This window comes from Enhydra lutris, unplaced genomic scaffold (assembly GCF_002288905.1).
Source record: "Enhydra lutris kenyoni isolate GAN:26980312 unplaced genomic scaffold, ASM228890v2 scaffoldscaffold3, whole genome shotgun sequence".
Lineage (NCBI taxonomy): Eukaryota > Metazoa > Chordata > Mammalia > Carnivora > Mustelidae > Enhydra > Enhydra lutris.
Window position 1 is genome coordinate 68,155,422 of NW_019154087.1, and position 24,600 is coordinate 68,180,021.

Consider the following 24,600-nt stretch of genomic DNA (forward strand, 5'->3'; position numbering starts at 1 on the left):
ACAAAAAATGCTCAAGACATGATAGATGCTATAATTTCTCAAGGGAGTCATAGCTAAACACTATGGCGGGAAGAAGACGCTCTGACTCTCAGCTTCTAGACCAACTGTGCCATATTCTTGAGTTCTGAAGCCCCCTGGGGCCTCTTCTAAAGAGCCAGGGGGAGGGTCCCACTCCCAATTTTCTGATTGCTGTCATGAAGATCCACCCACCCTGCCAGGAGCATGTGGCAACATAAGGAGACCATCATGCTCAAGGTTCACAACACGTGTGATTCATTTCCCTCCTGGAATGACTCGAGAAGAGACTTTTTAGAATTCAGTCTGAGTCTCAGTAATTCAATTTGCAGAAAGGAGGAGGCAATGCTTTAATTCTATCATAATTAGTTTCATGTGTGAATGTATTAACTAATTGTTTCTCTGGGAACTAGATTAGGTAACTAGAGTAAGGGGACATGGTGGATAAGGACAACAGAAGAGTCTCCTTGAAGCCCTGCATAGACCCAGGAGTAGCTTCATGAAGGCAGACAGTTTGGGGCAAGCCCGAATATTGGTCTCCATACTTGAACTTGAAAATACATCTATAGCCAGGATTTCTGTCTGTTCTTAAGGAAGCAAGAACTGGTTCTACATGCCCTACCCACGTGCATCTTTATGAAAATGTAACCTTTTCACTCACTTTCTGGGCTCCCCCACAGGGAAGAAGTCCACTTTTCTGTTAGTAATTCAACCAGCTGTTGTAATACTCAGATTGAGTTGCAGTTGCTTTCATGTAAGCTGCATGGCCGTCCTCTCTTCATGTCAAGCATTTGGCTGGTGCTTTCAGCAACCACCGTGAAGCTGGGAAAATAGCAACACTACTTCTTCAAATTCTGACCCTTGAACAGAGAAGTAGAAGATTTTCTGTGGCCACGGCAAGGTTGTCTGGGTTATGCAATCTCGTCTTTGCCAATACAGTGTATTACCAAGTCCAGGGACAGCTAGAGCTTCTCTAGGTTATGAATAGCATTAGCCATGATTTCCTAAAGAAAAATCCCCCAACCCCTTCCTGAAACATTAGCTCGGTGCTAACTAAAGGATTGGCTAAGAAAAGAGTGTGTGCGTGCAACGGCAGGTGGGGGTTGGGGGCCGGCCCTTAACATTCTGGTGAGCTTGCTTCTGACTGTTTTTCATACTGGCTTTATTCTTTCCTTTGGGCATTCTCCCAGTCACTTTTGGCCTTTGTTTATTTTAAAGGAGGCAAGGAAAGATCTATAAGAGCAGAAGAGAACTATAGTTGCCCACAAATGGAATGAATGTGCTTTCTTCCTCTCTGTTTTATGACAAGGTTGCTTGGTTTTGTTGGCATTTGTTAGTAGAGATGAGAGCCCCTGCATTACCGAAAACAAAAGCAAAAGCAAACCCAAAACCCTGGCACCTTTTAAAAAACAAAGAGCAAACCTGGTGGGAAAACAGCTACGCACGTAGGCAGCCCCCAAGGACGTCTGACCTGACCCGTTTTAATAGGTTATCAGGAAGAAAGTAATGATGAAGGTGGGGAAGGGGACAGCCACCTGCGTTCCGGATCCTGATGGCAGCGCGAAGCCCTGGCTGTCCTAAAGGCAGGTTATTTGATTGTCAGGAATGCCTGGGTAAAGCACGTTGCAGGAAATGCTCTTCTCTTTGAGCAATGCGTATGCCATTGACGCCTTGCAGGCCTAGGCCGGTGAGAAGTCTTGCAGTGAAGGGCTGGGAGGACCAAGCCCCGCAGGAGGCAGCCCCTGGCTTTAGGCATGAGAGAAAGTCCTACCCCACTGCTGGCTTCCCCTGTCCTTGTAGGTGCTATAAATAGGAGCCAAGCCCTGCACTGAATTGTTCACATAGATTATTTTTAATAATTGTTAGACATAAAGTACTATTATTATTCTCATGAGAAAATGGAGACTCAGAGAGCTAAAGTCACTTACATTACATGATGAGAAAGCAGAGTAAAATTCAATCCCATGGTTTTCTGACCAGAACACCCTGCTCTTACTCACAACATTTGACCTTCGTTTACACCATTCGCAGTTGGTGTCTGAGCATCTTATTTACCTCTAATTTCTTTATTTCTCTATCCCTCTATTTGTCTGTTGCCTATTTCTTAAAATTTCTGCCCTGAAGGATGAGGGGTGGAGGAAGGGAAGGAGTTGGTTCCCTCCTCCCCATTTGCATACCTATCTGGCTTTCCCACATATAAGTTCATTTAGGTCTTAATCACCCCCAAGCAAGAATATTTCAATGTCACGGTCTGCCACCGAATAAAGACTTTGTCCACAGCACTAAATCCAGAAGTGATTACCCACATTAATCAAGATGCCTGGAGCCTTGACTGTGTAGAAAAGTTAGGGAGAAAATGCTCTATTTGCCCTCTGCCCCTACCTCTCTTGACACACGATGGGTCCTCATAATGTGTCCTACTCAATTCTTCCCTTGATATCCAAAGGGATGCTTTGGTCCAGATGGAACACAGAAGGAAGAGAGCAGTTTCCAGACAGTTCTTAACTATAGATACAGCAATATATAAAGTGGAAGGATCTCTCCAGCAGTTTGAAGATATGCTTCAAGAATCTGAACAATATTTATGTTTCATCACATACATACTGGCAATGACAAGCAGTTTTGCATTTAGTAATTTACCTTAAATCAATAATCATAGACATGTGTAAATATTTGAATGCACAGAAATGTTCATCAGAGAACTGGATTATAATGGTGAAAACTTGGAATTAATCTAGGGTTCAGTGATAGAGGTTTGGTTAAGCAAATGATGACACATCCATACATTATACTATTATTCAGTCATAACAAGGAATTCTGTAAAGAATATTTAATGATTTGAAGTAATGATCATGAAATATTAAGCAAATAAAAGTATTTCAAGAAAGTTTTGTTCAATGTAATATCTTCTAGTCACACACGGCCATTTAAATTTTAATTAGTTATAATTAAATAAAATTCAAAATCTAGTTCCTCAGTTGCATGAGGCATATTTCAACTATTTAATAGCTATCGTTTTGGACAGCGCAAATATAGAACATTTTCATCATTTGCAGAAAGTGCTGCACAAAATGGAGGGTGCTAATACAGAGTATGATTTTATTTTCTTTCCAATGTATGTGTGTACATAATAAAAGTTAGAAGGAAATAGGCCTAATAATAATTATGATGATCTTCAGTTGATGGAATGAGATAAGAGGTAGGCAAACTTGTTCCGTAAAATGTTGGACAGTAAATATTTGGACTTTGTGCGCCATATAGTCAGTGGTACTGGTACTCAGCTCCGCTGTTATACTCAGAAAGCAACCATTAACAGCACATAAGTGAATGGACGTGATTCTGTTCCCACAAAACCTCATATACAAAAACAGGTCATAGACTGAATTTGGCCCGCAGGCCATAACTGGCTGACTGCTGGACCAGATGATTGGGAAGTTGTTTTTCTATTTTTTTTTAATTTAAAAAAAAATTTATTTATTTATTTTAGAGAGAGAGAGTGCATGCACACAAGAGAGGTGGAGGGGCAGAGGGAGAGGCCCAAGCAGATTTATGCTGAGCCCAGAGCCCACCTCTGGCTCAGTCCTACCCCACAACCTCGAGATCATGACCTGAACTGAAATCAAGAGTCCATCACCTAACTGACTGAGCCACCCAGGAGCCTTGTGAGGTGGGTTTTTTTTTCCTATGCACATATTCATATTTGAATTTTTAAAATAATTTGTATATCTTTTATTTTACAATAAAACTCATTGGAACATTATATATATATGTATGTATGTACGTATATATATGTGTGTGTGTGTGTGTGTGTGTATACATTTATGTTCTCTCTCTCTCTCTCTCTCTATATATATATATATCCAGACCTGAAAGCCTGGATATATAGTCTGGAATTCTTTGCAAAGTAATGATGATGATTAAGTTATTCCAACTCTCCTACACCCATGATTCCACGTACCTCCTTCCCACTCCTGCCACCAAATCTGTCATAGCACTCCCAGTTTCCATTTCCTACTACACAAAGAATACCTGCACTAATGCTCCCCAAGATGTTCCTCCTCTTGATTTGTTAATTTCTCCAGAGGACAGCACGTGGTTGTTTGCCTCTGAACTCACCAAGAAGGAAATGGTCCCTTGGAGAAGGCAATGGTGGCCCCATTCACCTCACCTGTTGCCCACAGAGTGTCCTACACAAGAGTATTTTCAGGGCACATTTCACGATGGTAAGGGTGGTGATGACCTTGCCAACTTAAATAATGTCTAACAAAGACCCCAGGGAATCTCTTAATAAATGGAGAGCTCCAACAGACACTTTCGGTCAGCACATTTGATGAGTACTCTGTACAGGCTGCTGATTCACTCAAAGGGGAACTGGACTAAGAGGCCCCTGACTGGTCCAGGCCCTGGTCTGAAGCCTCACCTGCAGAAGGAGAGGTTTCCACTCATTTCCTGGTTTTCAAACTGGGCTTCTTGGGTCCTGGGAGAAGAATGAAAAGAGCTGTGAATTTTAGGGTCCAGACCCTCACTGTTTCTACTTCTGCAGATACATCTGCTCTACAAATGGGGTTCACTGTTGCTTCTTTGCAGTGGGGATGTGGAAGGGGTGAAAAAACATTGGCTATATAGTTGTCACAAACTGGTAGGCTGAGAGCTCTCACCATGTTTTGTTGGTGCCAAATGATGGTGTAAAATTTTGAAATTTAAAATCAATGTTTCAAAATCATAAAATCTGGGGCACCTGGGTGGCTCAGTGGGTTAAGCCTCTGCCTTGGCTTAGGTCGTGATCCCGGGGTCCTGGGATGGAGCCCCACATCGGGCTCTCTGCTCCACGGGGAGCCTGCTTCTTCCTCTCTCTCTGCCTGCCTCTGCCTATTTGTGATCTCTCTGTCAAATAAATAAATAAAATCTTTAAAATAAATCATAAAATTTCACATTAAAAAATGTGTCTCAATCTCCTCCTAAAACAATCAGAGAATCTGGCAACATTCACCTCCCGGTATTTCCTGACGAAGATGAGCCAGTGCTGAGAAGCAGCTGCTCCCTTCAGACAGAACATGTCCACTCTGTTACCCTGTCCCCATCACGCTCTCTCATATGACTCCCGACCCTCTCTCTTCTTCGCTTTACCCGCCTTGATCCTGTAACCATTTGAGTTCAAGACCCTGAGGCTAGAGAATTGTTGAGGCCCCTGCCTGTTCCCACAGTCTATTGGATTTCCATTACATCTATGACAATTAGCACTAAAATAAAGTTAAAATTGTTTCCTTAAAGTCACCCTGGGTTTATAAACATCCTAGACACAACAGTTCTGCTCATGATAAGGGCTGAGGTCAAGAGCTATTATTCTTATGAATGAAGAAGGTGTGTGAAACTGCCCAGCCAAGCAAACAAGTTTCTCTTGTAATAAGAGCCATGTCCAGCCTCGTGGGAATCACCAGGGTGGTTCTCCAAATCTTTTTGTTCCTTCTTCACTCCTGAGAACAGGGTAAGATTGTACTATCTGATCCCCTAGAAGTAGTCCTAGCCAGGAAGTTGTGAGCACAAGTGACATGAGTCACGTCTGGACCTTAGCGTTTCATATGATCGGAAACTCGGGGTCTTACTTCCTCTAGAACAGAAATCAGCAAAGGTCAAGATAGTATAGTGATAATACTACTGGCAACCTCAAACATCATTCTCTAAGTAACTGGTGAACAGAGATCTTTACCAACTCATGGTAGACCTCTACCATGAGCAAGAAAGAAAGAGGTGTTGTTTTAGCCCTTGAGATGAGGGGTTTTCTGTTACTACCACATAATTGGTTCTGTCCCAACCACCGAGGTGTCCTGACGACAAGTACCATTCTCAAGCCCCTGGATCTACACTCTCAACTCCATTCTGCTCTACCCAGCCATACTCTTCTTTCTGTGAAATCCCTTCCCCCAATCTAAGCGTCAAGTTGGAATATTATTAAGCAGCACCTGCTGTCATTCCCTCATTTCTCTGCTCTGCTCTACACTTGATCTTTACTACCCTCTCCCCCTGTTATATAATAGATTGGAGGTCACATGTGTTTCCTACTTTGAATAATTCATCCCCCACAGAATCTCAGTATTTCAGTGAGAACATTTATTTCCTTCATTTTAATATTTTATCATTTTTGTCCTAAATGTATGACCTTAACTGGTTGCCATGCATTTCATTTCTTCTTGCCTTAAATATTTTAAACGATTCAAAGTACAAACATTACTCATAGAAGGCGTAACAAAAAATGCTCAGTTTTAGTTCTGTATTCTTTAATTGTAACTGGGTGTCATTAAAATGATTATTCTTCCCCTCCTGATATCTTTCCAATCTGTTCATCTGTCTTGGAATATTTCAATGTTTGGCCTATAGTCCCCATAGCAGGAAGGTAGACTGTGTAGCACTAAGACCTCTGGGTGTTTTCCCATGTTGGAATACCAAGGTTTTTTCAGATTTTGTTCTTTTGCTGGGGGCCCGGAATTTGTGGTAGTAAAGCACAGGCTGAAGAAAGTTTAAACACAGGGGATAATACTTCCTTCATCTGTTGTCATTACAAGGTGTATTAGACTAGGTCTTTTTTTATGTAATAGCTTTATTGAAATTAAGTCATACACAAAGAACTGTGCTTAGTTAGTGCCTACAATCTGATGGAATTTGGACATAGCCAAACCCTGTGACACCATCACTATATCAAAGTGACAGACATACCTGATACCTCCCAGAGTTTCAGTGTATGCCGTTTGGGGGGGGTGGAAAATAAGAATACTTCAGGTGAGATCTACCCTCTTAAGAAATTCTGAAGTGCACTGGGGATGCCTGGGTGGCTCAGTCATTAAGCATTTGCCTTTGGCTCAGGTCATGATCACAGTGTCCTGGAATTGAGCCCTGCATCACGTTCCCTGGGAGTCTGTTTCTAACCCTGCCTCTGTCTTTCTGCCTGCCTGTGCTCTCTGTCTCAAACACATAAAATCTTTAAAACAAAAAAAAGTGAGATTTTAAAGTCCACAATACCATATTGTTTACTATAGACACTACGTTGCACAACGGATCTCTAGAACCTATTCCTCTAACATAACTGAAAACTTCCACTCTTTGAATAACAACCCCAATGCCTTTTTTAATGATAATAAGAACTAATATATATATTAGTTCTTATATACATAAGATATATATATATGTCTTATATATATATGTGTGTGTATATATAATATATATATTTCATAGACAACCATATGTCAAGCAAGAGTCTAAGGGCTTTATGTTAATTATTACCACATCTTGGGGTTTGGAGGGGAAGACCTATTTCATCCTCCATCCAGAGATAGGGAAACTGAGGGTATAATTTATCACTGATTCAGTTTACCCAGCTCTTCAAGCTGCAGGGAGTTCCTGGCTGACATACAAGATGCCCCAAGTTAAAGAGGTGTGAACTGTGGTGCAGGGAATACCTCATGAACCTCCGTGTTCCTTACTTTCTCTTTATTTATTTTATTTTATTGTGGAAGGAACATGTGATAGATCTCAACATGACATTTATCCCGTTAACAATTTTTTGAGTATACAATACAGTATTGCTGACCATAGGTACAATATTGTACAACAGATTTCCAGAACTTACTCACTTTATTTAACTGAAACTGTATGCCCATTGGTTAGTAACTCCCCACATCCTTTCTCCCCAGCCCCGACCCACCATCCCACTCTTTGTTTCTATGAACTTTATATTCTTCTACAGACCTCATGTAAGTGGAATCATGCAGTATTCGTCTTTCTGTGATTCGCTTATTTAACTAAGCGTAATATCCTCAAGGGTCCTCCATTTTGCTTGCAGATGGATCTTGTAGAGTTATGACATGTTCTCTCATGTTCACTGCAGCTTGATTGGCCATAGTGAAAATGTGGAAACAACTCAAATGTTCAATGACAGAGGAAAGGATAAAGAAAATGTGGTATATACATACAGTGGAATACTATTCAGTCTTAAAAAACAAGGAACTTCCAAGTTCATTAATTTCATTGTGTAACTGTTGACTTTTATACCCTGTTAAGGTAAGTGTGGCGTGACGGGTCTGCCTCTCTGAACTCAGTGTCAAATCTCAATGACTGCAATAAATAAATATCACAGCTCTCAACATCATACTTTCTCATGGTTCTTGCTTTTATCTTTACCCCATAATTCAAATATGCCAGCCAGACACAAAGCCTAATCCCTTCCAGGTTTTCCCTAAATACTCTGGACCCATTTGCACCAAGCATATGGCATGTTGAATAATAATGTGGATTTGGTGGGCTATAGGAGAAGCTACAGTGAGCACTGTGTCACCTCTTGTCACTTCACCAGCATCTCCTTCTTTCCCCCGTCTTCACCTCACCTCACCTCACCTCCCACCACAGGGAGCCCCCAATGTAAGTGGTCTAGTCCCTGCTCGGTGAAACCCCCTCAAATATTGGATTCCCCTACCAGGTGCAAAAGAAATAACATCCCTCTGTATCATTATACTTAGTAACTGACTTTTTTTTTTTTAAACTGAGTTATCATTGATCCTTGTCTGCTGAGGCAAAACCTAAGAATTATATGTCTGTCCTTGGTGAATTTAAAGAAGATCTCTAAAATAGGGCTTTTACTCAAACTTAACATTTAATAACTTGAAGATTAACATCTAATAATCTGAAGATAACGAAGTACCAATACTCAGTTGCAATGAACTTTTGTAGAGACTGAAAAGATTACAATACTGAAAGCAGTGAGGTTCTAAGGCCCAGACTACTGAGACATTGTATCAGCTAGCATCCTGAGTTAGGACTCAATTGAACAGATGGTCCTCCCAACACACCACAGGCACCTCTTATTGTTTAAGGCTCTAACTTCGGAGGAAAGAATCAGCAGTGAATTTCCTCAAGCCAGGGAAGCCTTTCCCTCTAAGTTCCTTTATATTTCTTCTTCATTTCTTGACTGTGTAAATCTCTTGTCTCCATTTCATCTTTATTCCAAGGCTGTTAGATAGTTTCCTTTTCCCACCATTGCTAATGTTTGAGCATGAGCCACTGACTTCCCTGATCTCCGTCTGAGTCCCCACCAGAAGCCATTAATCTACAGGTTAAGTGCAATCTGCTACTTTCCGGTGTTATGGCATACTTGGAATCTGGCTATAGCTCTGTGTAGTACAATAAATGGATCGCAGCACAGCCATCCAGTCATTCTTGCTCTCCACTGGCTGGTTTAAAAATTGGCAAGGCTGTACTGATTGAGAAGATTGAAGGCAATGAGCTGAATCGACTAGTTTTACTGCACTGTAGTGTGAGTCAAATGTCTAAACATGGCCTGCACCTTGTCTCCTTTCTTTATAGCCTTCCTTAACATCTGTATATAAAACCAACTCCTATCTTGCTTGACTTCATGCCTCACTACTTCACTTACTACCTCCTTAAAAATGCTCTGCTGTATCCCAAACACAATTTTTTCTATCATGGCTTACATCCCTTAAAATATGCCCTTTGCAGAGTGGAAATACGAATCCAAAGTAACACTAGGAAAAAGACCCTGTAATTTCAATTTAGCATTGTTTGTGGGAGCTGGGTAGTAGAACATCAGGTAGAGTGTGGGGACCTCCTGTATAAATAATAATATCAAATCATACTCTTCCAATGCTCTATTTCTCAAGTGTCTACTTGGTTCACAGTTTCATTTTGGTGACACCCACCCCAGCTTTGACAATTTGACCTTGGACCATGGTTGCTCTGTCATCATTTAGTGATCCCAGCTAATGACTTGATCTGACCTTGGTTTGTGTTCCGTGACCTTCCTAAGTGTCTGCTAGTACTGCTGGTCCACTTGCTCTCCAGGTCTCTGTCTTGCCACACCAGCTACTGGAGAGTAAAAAAGAAAAAAACCTGGTGAACATATCCACCCTATTTTCCATTCACTTAACTGCCTTTGCCTGTGCAAAATGTTTGTGTAAGAATAATCTAATTTTAAAATAATGTTTAAAATCACGGTTAACAAAAAGGGGCTTCGTTGCTCTACAGTGCCATCTAGTGACTCTGAATGTTGCACCACCCATGGCCGTTCATCTGTCACCCGTTAGACATTGTTTCCCTCAAGGATTTTAGGCCCTGAATGGCCAGACCTTAGACATTTTCACAAGTTCCCACTATGCTTAATAAATAGAGCACATCTGACTGTAGTCAAAGGAAGTAAACTTAGTCTCATACCAGCAGTACTTTTTATTTCAAAAATTTATTAAAATCCTTCATTCTTGGGACGCCTGGGTGGCTCAGTTGGTTAAGCTTCTGCCTTGGGCTCAGGTCATGATCCCAGGGTGCCAGGATCAGTCCCACATCCAGCTCCTTGCTCAGCAGGGAACCTGGTCCTCCCTCTGCCTGCCACTCCCCCAGCTTGGGCTCTCTTTCTTGCAAATGAATAAAAAAAATCTTTAAAAATAAATAAATAAAATTCTCCATTCATACTGATCTTCTTCTTTCAAAATGAGCATAATTTCAGGCATTTCTTAGTTTTCACATCAAATCATACACATCACCTACAAGTGTTTACTATGTACCAGGCAGTGGCCTAAGTACTTTAACATATGTCAACTGGTTTTCACAATGACTATAGGAAATGACTAGTATTAGTATCCACATTTTGCATTGTGAAAAAAATAAGGCACAAAGAGTACCTAAAGTTACACAGCTAGTAAATACTGATGCATTCCTTTTATTTTATTCATTCTCTTTTGCAAAGCTTCTTTCCAAGAACTAAGAGAGGTTGACAGGAAGGCTACTAAGTTTTTTAGTACTTCTTAAACACTATTGGCCTAGAAAGATTTATGATGTTGTGTTACCCCTCTTGAGTCAGTCTGGAGAGAATGAGAGTTTCTTCTACAGGCATGAGAGATATTTCATAAGTTGGAACTAAAGTCATTTCTGATCAGAGATTCTGGCCTGGATGAGTTATGGATCTGTAGCTGTCATCCGAAGAGAGTAATGTAATTGCTGAAGAAATGAGGGAACACCTGAGATTAACCAAAGTCATGAGATTATACTATGAGGGAGATAGGCCATGAAAGTGATAGGAGCCTGAGAAAATGCAAACCAGTTTGACTGCATCACACCCCGCCCGAACAGCAAGAAGATGGCCATCACAGAACTTGGAAAACAGGACAATGGTTAGATCCTGTTTAATCAGAACTACCTAAGAGTTTTGAATCTGGAACCCACAGACATTTTTCTCAGACAGAAAGGTATGCACTGCTTTGGGACAGGGAGAGTTTACTGGAGTTTTTGTGGCCTGAATGATATATTTTTCAAAACTGTCTACCTTTCTTTGAACTCATTTCGAGCTGGCTGACTCGGTAAGTGTGCCGCTGACCAACTTACTGCCTCTCAGTTCTAAACGCACCCTTACTTACCTACTCTATGAGAACGGAGAGCGACTCTATAAATATCTTTCCTTTTCCATCTGGCATGATGTTATGTAAGTTGTAGAAAGAACAGGAGAAGGCTTTTCTCTTCCAGGTCTGGTCCGCTCTCGGCCCTACGTTCCTTCCCTCTGTGTGGCCTCTCCACTGCCAAGTTTCAGCAGCCGAAAGCACCCAGCTGGCCAACAGCTTCTTCCTGCACCTCCCTGAGTGACTTCATGGTCAGTTCCAAGCTGCGGTGCCTCCCTGTGGATGGCTTCCCTAACACCCCAGAGAGTGTTTCCAGCAATTTCTACTTGCAGGACATCTCAGTGACTTCTCAGCCATCCAGTAAGCCATAGCTGCTCCTTTCCAGGAAGGTCTGTTTCTTCCTGGGTGCTCTATCTCTGCCCCAAGGCTAGAGGCTGCTCCTTACACCTGCTATTCCTCGGATACGCCTTAGAGTTATCTATATTCTTCACGAGCTAATTCCTTATCACTCCAATTCTCTGTTAGAGTTAATAATTCTTTACATTAAATGTTCCCTGTTTGAATTACTGTGGTTTGTTTCTCTCTCTCTCTCTTTCTCTCTCTCAATTGGACCCTGGCTGATAGAGCAAGCATCTTGGTGAAATTCACTTAACATCCCAGAAATGGGAATTTTTTAAAAGGGGGGGTCCCTGAATATAGAATATAAATAACTTCTCTACATTATAGTAATACTTACCATTATAATTAAGAAATTGGAATATTGGTTTTTACATCAATCCTTTGTGAGTTTGTTCATTTGCGGTTGCCCCAGAGCCCATTCAAATCTGGATGTGTCAATAGGCCTGATTCTAGATCTGAAAATCTGAATACAGATTTGGGACACTTCACCATGATACCACCATGATACTGCATTGGTATCTGTCTGGTTTCTTCCTATAACACCTCTACTTCAGCTTTAGAAATTACAATGCTTAATGGCTACTTTGCTATATCTGGGAAGATATAAATTTGCAAAAATGGGAAAATTTAATGATGGAGGAAAGAACCTTATTTTCTGGTTCATTTGTTCTTGGTCACCAGTAGAGGTTAGGATAACATGGTGGTTACTGACAATGAACTTGACCTACTAATGGGTCACAAGCTGGTAGCCATCAATGTGCCATGCAAACAAGCAGTGAACCTCTCTGAGTGCTCATTATTCCATTACATAGACTAGAATAATTTTTCTTCACAAAGCAGTAATATTAGCTTAATACTCAACCTCTAAAGACTTATCAAATTTCAATATTAAAGAGGAAAATATTAAATGTTGGTAAAAAAAAAACATTTCTACTTTCAATTTGTAGTGTAAACTTGTCCTTGATCTGTTGTTGCTACTTTCAAATGAAGGAGTTCAAAATAGACCTTGACCATATTAGGTCAAGAACTTGATCTCCTAATCACATTTTTAAACAACTGCCCTGCATTGCTTACAGATTTGAAGCAAAGCATTTGGATAATATTTTGTTCTACCAAATTAAAGTATTTAATCACACACAAATACAGTGACAATGGAGAAGAACATTCATCCATGAAAAGGAATGGTTTCTTTCTGTTCCTCTTTCTTACGTATCACTCATCATAGCTAAAAGAATCATAGGACCTTAAAGCAAAAAAAAAAAAAAAAAAAAAAAAAAAAAAGAACTCATGAATTCACCTTTGATTTCATGCATAAAGAGGACGCTTGGGGGTTCACCCACTTTACACTTCCAACCAAAGCAAGGAGATTCAAGGCACTCTTCAAAACTGTCCAGTATTTCTTCTCTACCCACTCAGTAAGCTCATTCTCAGAGCGGCAAAAACTGTGAACTGCACTCCTCAGATGTGTCTACTAACGGAAAGATGGGGTTCTTCATGAGACACATGCTTTCATCCCAATACGAACTCCTGTGGCCTTATCTTTATAAATACAGGGAATTGACTGATCCACTTTTAAAATTAGATTTGGCGGTTTATCGCACTATTTGCTACTCAATTTCGATCTTTTGGGGGTTGGTTCTTATTAGTTTCATTCTCCGTATCCCCATGTTCTTGGGAGGTATCCTACTGAAACAATCCCGCATGTGATCTACATTATGGACTTTGATTCTTCAAAGCCAGAGCTGGACTGTGGTGCATTTGTAGGGACTAGGGACTCCCCTGTGCCATTAGGGGTCTCTTCTGTCTCTTACTTTGACATCCACTTTCAGGGTCTGCACGCACACAGGGCTATTCGCATGAATGGCACTCTCCAGGGTTGTGCAGTGACATGATACGTGGCGGGCCTCGGTGGTCTAGCCTCCTTCCCCTGTTCTCTCCACCCCCTTCCTCCTCTATGCACTCAGCTTAGTTAAGAAGCTCTGAGCTTCTGTCTGGAGATACACAATGTAGAACTGAAGGCCACCATTGTGGTCACTTGATTTTCAGCAGACGTTTTACAAGATCCCCAAAGTAACAGGGACCTGCTAATTGTTCCATCACTTCTTTATAACTCGCATTGCTGCTGCTATTTTGACTCCCACATTTTTCTTTAATAAATTCTCTAGCATGAAAAAAAGAAGAACAAAAAGGAGTATGCACTTGAATCTATTATCTTTTCTGCTAGTTCAAATGGCAATTGAAAAAAATTGAAACTATTGATTCAGATAAAGTTTCTGGATTTGCCTGAGCTCTCTGATATATTTCCATAGCAAGGGTAATTGAAAGCTGACCATACAAAACTGTCCTCATTATATTGCTGTGAAAGCCTACATAAAAATGAATGCATATACCATAAGAATTCAACCAGCAAGCACTTTTCTTAACATGAAAAGTTTAACTGATTTCCAGTTTCCCTGTGATATAAGTCTTTGGAGCCCATAAGTCAAGAGATGCTTCATGATTACATGAAATTAAACAGCTTTCCCACCTTCCAAAACTTAGCCTCTACTCTAAAGCACTCATGAAACATTGCTCATGGGTATATGTATGTACCTACACATTTTAACACCGGAGACAAGGCAGGGGGTTCAGAGAAAAGGAAGGCCAGGAGAAGGTAAATAGAAAGAGTATGCTGTCCCTTTGCTTCCCTGTCCCCACCCAGAGCCTTTTTCTAATTTACACAAAAGCATAGAGTTTGAACCGATATATACCAAACAGTACTTTGCAAGAAAGGGACCTAGCATTTATTTGGTATACTGTGTGCCAGGTCCTTTAAATGAACTCCATTAGACTTCACAATATTCCCAAAATGTGGGTGTATATATAGGGGAGGGGAGCAGTTTAGTGAGATTGAATGACCTGCCCACAGACCGACCTAGAGTTAGTGTATAATGGGAAGTAAATTGGAACCTAGATCTCACTAACCCTCAGGCCCATTCTCCCCTTTTAAATATTTGTTTGTGGTTCCATTATGAAAATTATAAACATAAAAATAGAGATAATATATCAAATTAGCATATACCCACTATCCATGTAAGAGATGTTATTATTTTACCATATTTACCTCTGATTCGTTTAAGAATAAAATATTATAGATAAAATTAAGTCACCTATTCAACTCCTGCTTCTTCCTTTCTAAAATCAACCACAAGCCTAAAATTGGGGTGCATCCTTCCTATCCACATGGTCATATTTCTTATATACAGTTAATCTTCTAAATATATCTATAAGAAAATAGGGTATGCTGCTTTTTTACCTTCTTACATTAATGGTATTATGATGTACGTGTATGTCTTGTTGCTTGGCCTTTATACTCACAGTTATATTTATAAAATTTATTTGTGTTGATAGACCCACAACATGTAGTTGTCGTTTATTCTTTTTAACTATTTATTATTTTATTACTTGGTTATTCAACACTTCATTTCTTAATGGTGGCTATTTAGATTTTTCTAAATGTTGCTATTATAAATAATATATAATTATATATATATAATATTTTAAATAATAGCAGTGATTATTCTTTCTACATATTCCCTGTACACATGTGTGAAGGTTTCTCTAGGAAATGTTTCTAGAAGTGAAATTTCTGGGTCTTAAGAAATGTGCATCATCAGATTTTTAATGTTGCCAAGTTGTTTCCCCTATTGGACTGACTTCTGTCTCACCAGCAACAAAGGGAGTTCTCATGACCTCGAAACCTCACCAGCATTTGGCCCACCCATGCCCTTGACATTGTGCCAGGCCAAGGACTCTGATTCCTTGAATGACGTCCCCAAGTCAAGAAACACATGAATTTTCCAACATAAAATTACTCAGCTCACACACCTGTGAGAGGTATTTTGGAGGATTTGTGTGTCCAGCCTTTCAGATAAACTAGTCCTTCACATTGAACTCCTTTAAAATAAAAAATACAAACCACATAACTTGATAGGTACTTGGCTACCAGATGTATCTCTTTATAGAGAGGTGATCATGCATTTGTAACTGGGAATGTTTAAAACTACGCTTATCTCTGTTTGTTATCTAATTAACTTTTCCTGTCAAGCAAGGATTTTTTTTTCCCCCACTCCAGTCTTTCTCAGACAGGGTCTGCAAAAGCAACTTGGACATATTTTCTCTGGAGGAAAAAGGAGGTTCTCCAATACTCGGTCATTAGAACACTCAAAATGACCGAAGAGAAAAACGCCCTAAGCACATCATTACTGGGACGAGAACTTTTCCCGGGGGTCCTCCTGGTTCTTGATCCAATCCAGCACGCACACCAAACAGGGTCCTTTCTGCGCTCCCGTTTCAAGCGAGCTCATGCACAACCTTCATCTCTGCCTTTACAATTGCCCCTTATTTAACTGTACATTAAAAGCCTTTAATCCCGGGGCCAAAACCCACGCAGGCTGGATTTCCGGAGAGGTCTCCCTGATACCACGTCCTGGAATCCGTGATATCTAAACCAGCAATGCTGCAGATCGTTAGAGAAGCTCAAGTCAATTAACCTTGCCTGCCACTCCAGCCGCCCGCCTTAAAATGAGTTTAGTGATACTTGGTGGCACAACCTGCTATAGTCTGAGAGGTCACGGTGGCGAAATAACCAGTTTGGTCACAGGGTGTTAAGGACCCAGATACTCCCGGCTTTTAAAAATCCTATTTGGCCTCGACTTAGAGGACGATAGAAAAGGATCTCGCGGGAAAGCAGGACAGGTTGCTCTCTATTTAGACACAATAACAACAAAAGAGTGTAAACTAAGAAGACAGGTCTTATTTTCACCTGTCTCTGCGATGACAGAGGCTCACAAAGCCTCTCATTTGGTTGGCCTGGGCACTCATTAACGCGCTGGCCCTGCGGTTCTCCCAGGGCGGTCAGTGGAGTCCTGCCCCCTTACCCTCCACTCCCCACCCCCCAACCTCTGCGGAGCCTATGAAATCAGAACTCCTCTTATAGTAGCGGGACGTTATTTACCTTTGTCCCTGGGTTGGCGCCTGCACTGAGGGTGCTCAGGCGACGGAGGGTGGAGCTGCCCCAGGGCCCCCGCACTTCAAGGCTGGGACTCTAGACCGCCCTGGCTGTCACTCATTCTGCACTGGCTCCCCCTCACCCGGGCGGAACACACCAGTTGCCCTTAAGTATGTCCTTGAGGAAACAGCAAAAATGATCGATTTTAGTACATCCAGACCCTTCTTTACAGGTCTTGAAAATATTATTCATGAAGAAGTTGCAAGTTCCCTAAAGCACTTCCGCATTCCAAAGTACCATGATGGTCTCAAAAAAACCAAAAAAACAAAAAACGAAAAAACTATCAAAATGTTCGAACATAGCTGAACGGGCCAATATTTTCATAGAACATCGTTTAATTGAAAAAATTATCCTCGGGGCGCCTGGGTGGCTCAGTTGGTTAAGCCGCTGCCTTGGGCTCAGGTCATGATCCCAGCGTCCTGGGATCGCGTCCTGCGTTGGGCTCCTTGCTCAGCGGGACGCCTGCTCCTCTATCTGCCTCTGCCTGCCACTCTGCCTGCGTTTGCACTCTCTCTCTCTCTCTGACAAATAAATAAAATCTTTAAAAAAAAAAGAAAAAGAAAAAATTATCCTCAAACTATAATTTTTCCTATTAATGTCTTTGGTAGACATCAATAGGAATTTTTCAAAGACATTCCTTTAAAAAAAAAAAGATTTTATTTATTTGAGAGAGAGAGAGCAGGCTCCCCGCTGGGCAAGAAGTCTGATCCAGGGCTCCATTCCAGGACCTGGAGATCATGACTTGAGCCGGAAGCAGACCCTTAACGACTGAGCCACCCAGGCGCCCCTAGACATTCTTTTTTTTTTAAAAAGTGAATGAAATGATCCTGTCACTTGAAGGAAAACAACTGAGAGTTTTTGTTACCAATGATAAAATTTGAGCTTTCAAGTGAAAATTAGAATTTTTGAAAATCTATGTTTGCCACTGTCAGCCCGACACCTTCCTAACACTTTATCTTTTAAATGAGTTTGGTGGCTTCATTAATGAACATGGTTGTGATGCCATATAGTGAGTTGTGTCAACACTTGGAGGAACTTCATACTTCAGTAAACCAGTATTTTCCAAATAACCAAAGCCTGTTGCAAAATCATTTTTAAATCTATTTATTTCGACACAATAGGAAATATTTACTGGTATGATTTAAGATTTCATGATGCAATGAATCTTTAAGAAACTACCACTTGGCAAGTTTGGGTGAGCTCTTGAAGAAGACGATCCACAATTGTTATGTGAAAAGGCCATCCAAATTCTCTTCTCTCTTCCAGTTACATATCTAAGTGAAGCTGGATTTCTTCATATTTTAACCGAAAGAACACATGACAGGGAATGCAGAAGCAATCTGAGAATTCTGTTGTCCTTCATTATGCCAGAGATTTGCGATAATCTAAAAAAAAGGCATTCTTCTCAATAATTCATTTTTGTTTTAGGGGGAAAAGAGTGACTTTTCATTAGAAGTATTATATATGTTAACAAGCAATTAGGCTTATCATTCTATTCTTAACTGAATTAACAATAATTTAAACTCAGTTTTAATTTCCAGTAGGACAAATAGCAATAGACAAACAGAAGCTCTTTGGTGTCCTTAATAATTTTTGAAAGTGGAAAAGGGTCCTAAGAGCACATAATTTGAGAACCATTCTGTTAAGCCCCACAGAGATCCCTACAGTTCATTTCTGATCTGAAGCATCACATACGTCTCACTTCCTATAGTTAGGGCTCCACGCTAGGCTCCAGCTTTGAGGAGTAAGCATCAGAAATTAACTCTGACTAACTTGGAAGAAAAAAGAAACTGTTGGAAGGATACTTACCAGGTCATAGCATGAGACGATGAGCAGAAGCCAGGAATACAAGGCACAGCCAAGATCTAGTCTCAGTTCGAGATGCTGCTGTGCCCCCGTATATTCCCTTCCACCCTTCGGCTTCTTGACTCCACTTGGCTGCCTAACCTCCCATCTTCCGGCACCTCAGCAGCACCTGGGGCAGAACCCATGTTTGGCGGAGCCTCATTTCCATGTCCTTACCCCAGGGGCCTGGGAGCTGGCAAAGGAAACATCTGCTCCCTTCTGGTTACAAAGTGGGAGGAGACGCCCTGCCTTCCACCTTCTCTGGGTTACCCCCACAATAGTTACTATCCAAATCCTAACTTGCAAAGGCCAGCAGAAGCAATAAAATTATTAGAGTATGTGGTTTCTGGGTTGATCACTTCTGTACAAAAGAAAGCAGGAAAACAGATTCATAACATTTTCTGTACTCTCCCATGATGTCATGAGAATTACATATGTGTTTTATATATGATGTGATGGTTAATTTTGTATGTCAACTTGGTCAGCTTATAATTCCCAGATGTTTGGTCAAACACCAGTTTGGATATTGCCATGAAGGTTTTATGCGTTGGTTTTGTTTTTGTTTCTAGATGTGATTAACATTTAAATCAGGAGGCTTTGAGTAAAGCAGATTACCCTCCTTAATGTGAGTGTGATGGGTCCAATTAGTTGAAGACCTTAAGAGAAAAAGACTGAGGTCCCAGAGGAAGAACTATTTCTTGCCTCCAGACTGCTTTTGGACTCCAGGGACAACATCAATCCTCCCCTGTGATCTGGCTTGCCCTGCACACATCAGACTTGCCAGCCTCTGGAATGGTATGAACCGATTCCTTACAAATATATATGCATATGCACATCTATTCATTCTGCTTTTCTGGAGAACCCTAATCAATACAGCTAGGAAGTCCTAACTTGCCATGATTTTTCCAACACGGCAGGCTCATTGTAAAGGGTTGAGACTTACTAGGATTAACTGAAGAAAATGATTTGCCAAGAGAACTATCCTAGCATGGCTTTCTCCGGTATGGTTGTCACTAGCCACACGTGGCTCTGCCACGTGTTGAAATGAAAATATTTTGAATATACTGTGTTAAATAAAATAGATCATTAATATTAGTTTCATGCGTTTCTTTTTTTACTTTTTTGTAGAGTATTACTACTAGAAAATTTTAAATTAGAGAAGAGGCCCTCATATTTCTGTTGGACAGCACTGGTCTAGCATGACTCTCAAGCTACCAATTTCAGGCCTCCACAAAGCCTTCTCAGTTTCCTCCCAAGGATGCTCAAACGGGCACATGGTTGCAAACTGGTCATCTTGGGTGAAAACAATGATTCCTATGCCATCACTGAGGTCCCTCTCTGGGGATTTGATTAGTCTAAAAGCAAGGCTGAGTAGAGCTGGTTGAGGAACAATCCAATGAAACTGCCAAGGAACATGGACGACTGGATGCAGGTGTCCGAGGGATGGCAAATGTGCAGTAGAAGCTGTCCTACTTATGTTGTCCTTTAATCTGTAATCATAAACCAAACTCCAGTCTTGACCACTTGCAAAGGAGCCACGTTTATGTGTTTATTGCCTTCATTTTTTTATCTGTACTGTGACAATTCATCCTCTTTGCCTAAAAATCTCAAATGAATTTGGACTGGTTATTATACCTTATAGATATGGTTTCACTGGCTTAAGGAGTTGAATGAAAGTTTCTGGAACCATGAAGATACAATTCCAGTGGGCGAACTTGAGAATTTTCAAAACGGGTTTTTGCATTCAGTTGTTTCAGCTACATTCTCGTGAGACCTTCTTCAAATGTGGCAACTTCTCTGGATAGAATTAAGAACAAGGAGCTGGTTAGTGAACTCTAAGCATAGCCACTGACTTCTTATGCAGGCTAGAGTGGAGAGGATGATGCTTTCTTCCCAGTTTTGAAATGCCATGGTCCTGTGGCTGAATTGGTTAAGTGTCTGACTCTTGGTTTCAGCTTAGACGCTGGTCTCAGGGTCATGAGATTGAGCCCCTCATCTGGCTCCTCACTCATCAGAGGTCTGCTTCAGATTCTCTCTCTCCCTCTGCCCCTTCCCCACCTCTCTCAAATAAATAAATAAATAAATAAAATCTTTTAAAATAAAATAAAATGCCATAGTCCTACTTCACTAGGGTGCAATTCATAAAGAATTCCAGAACTTTCTAACATATGCTAGATTATTTCCCTTACAGTGCCTATATTTTGTTACTAATGCACCATGGTCTCATTTTACTCATCTTTGGAAAAGCAGTAACATGTTCAAACTAAGGTCAAGCAGAGTGAGAAAGAGATTAGACCAAGACTGGAGTTCTAGTTTAAGATCTAGAAAACTTTCCTAGGTTCTCTGTGACTTAGATTTCTTATTCTGTTAAACGAGAAGGTCAATTACATGTTCTTTGTGGTCCCTCCCTCCTGCCCCTCACAGCTGACAAGACTATAAGGAATTCAGGAGACCATTTTTCGAAGTCTGCATCGTACAGCCTATCCAGTAACTGATAACCTTCGACAGACTGCCTTTCAAAGTTCCTTTTAGTTCAGTGACAGTTTAGGTGTTTTCTGCCCTAGAAAATCAAACAGGGATGCCTGGGTGGCTCAGTCAGTTGGGTGCCTGTCCGGGGACCTAGAGATTGAGCCCAGCATGGGGCTCCTTGTTCAGCAGGGACTCTGCTTCTCCCTTTGTCCCTCCCGCTCCCCCTGCTCAGGCTCTCTCTCTCTCTCTCTCTCTCTCTCTCTCAAATAAATAAAATCTTAAATAAAAAAAAGAAGAAGAAAATCAAACATATACCATAAAATGCTACTGTCTCAGATTCACAGAAGTAGAGGATGTCTGTAAGGTCTTATAATCATTAGAGGCAGCACCACATGGTTCAGCTGTACAGACAAAACTTATTGATTTGAAATAACCACATTTTTCATTTCAGGCCAATTAGGCTGTGATTGCATGGATGCCATCTGGATTTGCCAGAAGGATCCAGGGTAAACACAGCCAGGTGCCAGACCCCAGGTCCTGCTGAGATGAAACGCCTTAGGGGCTGGACCCAGAAATGCAATTACCAGAAGTAGTTGACAAGCCCAGTTGGAGGGAAATTCTAAATCATGAATTTTAGGCCACTGGGAATTAAAAGGTCAAACTTGAGCAAGTGGGAGAGATGAGGCCCTCAGCCTGAAAAGCGGTCACCATGTCAAAGGTCAGTCGGAAGCCAATCCTGTGATCACCAGGAGAGAGCAGTGCGGAAAGAAGTGTACCACAGTGCCAGAGACAGGGGTGGGCTGGATCCTTAGGTTTAAAACCCCTGGGATGCATAAACACTCCTCGTTCGTCTGCTTATTAATACGGAAATCGAGAGTAACCTGCTGCTCCAGTGTTGCCAAGTTTCATGATTCTAGAAAGAGCTGAGATTTGTGACTATGAGGTGTGCACAAGTTCACAGTGTCACTCCCGAGGTTTATCATCTTTACGCAGATATATAATATTCTGACTAAAATTGCCAGAAAGTTCTGAGGTAGCTATATCCTAATCCACTAGTTTATCTTAGCCCACTTCCTTTATGTACCTTCTATATCTGTGATAAGCAGCTCTTTGGGGGAAACTTGCAAACCCTGTATTGACTAGAAGTTAGCTTCCACAGAATGAATTTAGGAGGTGCTGTGAGCCTTACCCATAAATGTCTAGAATTTGTAGTTTTATGTCAAAGGCTTTCTATTATTTTAACATTGCCTTGAATTCTGTTTTTTACCTTAACTAATGGAGGTGAAGAAGGTTGAGAATTTATCTAGTTGATGGACTGAGAAACTATGTAGCTGAAGGAAATGCAGACTCAAAGTGAGCATTTCATGGTGTTATTTCACTGTGTTCGAAAAGCATTTGCCTGTACACAGCACTCGGAGGAAAACCAGAGACACGTGAATCAAGCAACCCTGCCGTAAAATGAATGCCAAATTGGCAAAAAAAATTAAGCATAAGAGTTCATATTAATGGCTTTGCGTCAAGGTAAGACTTTTTCTTTCCAATAAGGTCCTGCGGTGGCATAATATTTTTAAATAGTCTCATAAACATCACATAATAATAATAACTAGCAGCTTAGAAGACAGACTGGAGACCGTATTAATAAAAACGTGAAGATGGTATAATGCTGGAGGGACCACAAATGCAGAAGGAATTGAATTAAAATTCATAAAATCATGACAAATTGGAGCAAAGGATGAGATCAATAAAATGAGTTTAATAATGACAAATATAGAATAGCTATCAGAAGACAGTAATGATTCAATGTACGAATTAAGTAGAGGGAAAGGATTAAAGAGTAATACAACAAAGAAAAATATGATCTTTGGAGCAGTGATTATTTAAAAAGACTCTATTAAAATAAATTGGGTGCTCTGGGCCTGCCTGAGCTCTTTGTTTACTTGAGGCCTATGACTTCTGCACACACCTTCTCAGTTCAGACTTGGGCTCAGTTCACACTGAGAAGTGGGACTAGTCTCTGGGGCCAGAGGGTGGGGCAGGGAGTTAGGGAGTGGGACATGAGGGGTTTGGGGAGAGAGGGTGACAACTAGGGAGGAAAAGCACAACCCAGGGCACCTGTAAGCTCACAGGGAGGGAGCTGAAAGATGGTTGCATCAAAAGAGAGAGGTCTAACACAGCCTTTCTCCTCTGTATTTACAAAAGTTGCCACACTGGCCTTACATGGCAGGGTCAGCAGTCTGTAAAGGAAATCTAATATGCTAAGTTATCTGTCTGACATCCTGAATGAAGAATTTCCAGTGAAATTGGTTTGTCTGGCTTGAGCCTATTAATAACCAGCCAGTTGGTGAGAAGTTCCAGGCTGACTCTCTTTTCATCCTAATGCAGTTATTGAACTCAGTGAGTCCCAAACATGCTTGTGGGGAGATGTTTTTCAAATACTGATTCCTGAGCCATTAACTCAAACCTCTTGAATCCAAAATGTTTGAGGACTGAGTACCTCCCTTTTTTTTAATTTAATTTTTCTTTTTAATTTAGTCTCCCAGATGATTCAGATGTGGCCAGGCTTGGGAGCTCCTGAATGAAGTGATACTCATAGCTTCTATTTAGAGTTCTTAGAAATATAAATTGTGAGACTGCGAACATGGTGAATTGGATTTATATTTATCATTTTTTAAACAAATTTAGTGGCATTTTTAAAAAATCTCCCTCTTGTTTTAGTAAAACTCTATGAAAGTGGTTAAAGAAATGATTTGAATGAACACCAATGTCAATATAGGCACTATCTTCTAATTTGCTGATTAATGAGCATAGGCAATGAGGATAAACAGTTGAAATATGGAGTAGAATTTATCACTTTCATCACCTTTAATGACTGATGACTTCAATCACTTCACTCAGCATGAAATGGACCTCAGAATTTACTGCTCGTTTCTTGAGTACTGAGACGCTGAATACTCAAGGGTCCTAGGAAGCAATAAATATAAAGTATTTTTGCTAGGCTGATTTCTTACAGCGAGTTTCACTTAAAGGCTCTCATGAAACTGCAACCAAATATTGGCTTTAAGGTACCAAGAACTGATGAAAAGAACACCAGTGACAACAACACATAAAAGTTGGGGCAAATCACTATGACTTTCAGGTAACTCCATTTCCCATTCCACAAAATGAGGGTAATAGCAGTTGGTAACTCTCTACTTCATGAGTTGAATTAATGGAGTCATAGCTATAAACTCACCTGAGCCAGGCTGCTCCAAAAGCTCTTAGGAGAAAGATGTTAGATTAAATAAGTAGTGTATTTTGAGGAAGAGAGAATGTGAGAGTGTCTAAACATGGTTATTAAGTACCTACCCTATGCCATGCACTCTATGAAGCGTTGCCTCATAATATTTAATTTGCTGAAATATTTTATTAACACAAACCCTGTAGTTAGGCATT